The following is a 516-nucleotide window of genomic DNA, read 5'->3' on the forward strand; positions in this document are numbered from 1 at the left end:
AAATATATATTAGAATATAAATACACATTAAAAATAAATTAAACCACACATGTATTTATACACAAATATATTAGTGATTGATTTTAGTAACTAATTTTAATGTATAAATAATATTTTTGATTATTTATATACATTAGCAAAATTCTGTCTTTATTATTATTAATATATCTATTCTATGATTCGATTTGCCTAAATGTGGAAGAGAATGCAGCTGCACAAAGAAAAATATGATTAATTGCTGATATTTTAGTCCGACATTTAGATTGAATCAATAGAAATGATATCAATCATGGATGAAATTTGTCCATTCATTTCTTTGTAAATCGTGTCTCTTTGTTTATAACTTTAATTTTAAGAGCAACAATAATGTTCACATAACAACAAATAACATGCACTGTCGGACAATGCATGCATGATTTCATTCATCAGATGCAAAATGCCAAGGTCCGTTTCAACTTTCAATAACATCTATTTACCGTGGATTGGCTTAATCTGAAAAATAATAATTCTAGCGAT

Source organism: Arachis ipaensis, chromosome B03, assembly GCF_000816755.2.
Source record: "Arachis ipaensis cultivar K30076 chromosome B03, Araip1.1, whole genome shotgun sequence".
NCBI classification, from domain to species: domain Eukaryota; kingdom Viridiplantae; phylum Streptophyta; class Magnoliopsida; order Fabales; family Fabaceae; genus Arachis; species Arachis ipaensis.